Source organism: Triticum urartu, chromosome 7 (genome assembly GCF_003073215.2).
Source record: "Triticum urartu cultivar G1812 chromosome 7, Tu2.1, whole genome shotgun sequence".
NCBI lineage: Eukaryota > Viridiplantae > Streptophyta > Magnoliopsida > Poales > Poaceae > Triticum > Triticum urartu.
This window is the reverse complement of record NC_053028.1, coordinates 510,643,043-510,643,859: the sequence shown is the minus strand read 5'-3', so window position 1 is coordinate 510,643,859 and position 817 is coordinate 510,643,043.

Sequence of the window (817 nt, the reverse complement as noted above, 5' to 3'; positions counted from 1 at the left end):
GTCCATGAAAACCTCACAAATCTTTTCACAAAAGTCAAAGAATATAGCCATCATGCATCTTTGAAAGGTAGCAGGTGCATTACATAAACCAAAAGGCATACGTCTATAAGCAAAAGTACCAAAAGGGCATGTAAAAGTAGTCTTTGATTGACCTTTGGCTGACACAGGTATTTGAGAGAAACCAGAATAACCATCTAGAAATAACAAATGTGTATGTTTAGATAATCTTTCTAGCATTCGATCGATAAAAGGTAAGGGGTAATGATCTTTTTAGTAGCCTTATTTAATTTGCGGAAATCAATTACCATCCTATAACCTGTAATAATTCTTTGAGGAACCAATTCATCTTTATCATTAGGAACAACAGTAATACCTCCCTTCTTAGGGACACAATGGACATGCTTACCCATTGACTATCAGCAACGGGATAAATTATACCTGCTTCAAGGAGCTTTAGTATCTCCTTTCTTACCACTTCTTTCATTTTAGGATTCAGCCGGCGTTGATGATCACAACCTGGTTTAGCATCTTCTTCCAAATTAATTTTATGTTGACATAGAGTGGTACTAATGCCCTTAAGATCATCAAGAGTATACCCAATAGCAGCACGGTGCTTCTTCAGAATTTTCAATAATCTCTCTTCCTCATGCTCTGGAAGGTTAGCACTAATAATAACAAGATATATCTTTTTCTCATCAAGATAAGCATATTTAAGAGTATCAGGTAACGGTTTAAGCTCAAACACGGAATCACCCTTGGGTGGAGGAGGATCCCCTAGGATTTCAATAGGTAAATTGTTTTTAAGAATAGGTTCCTG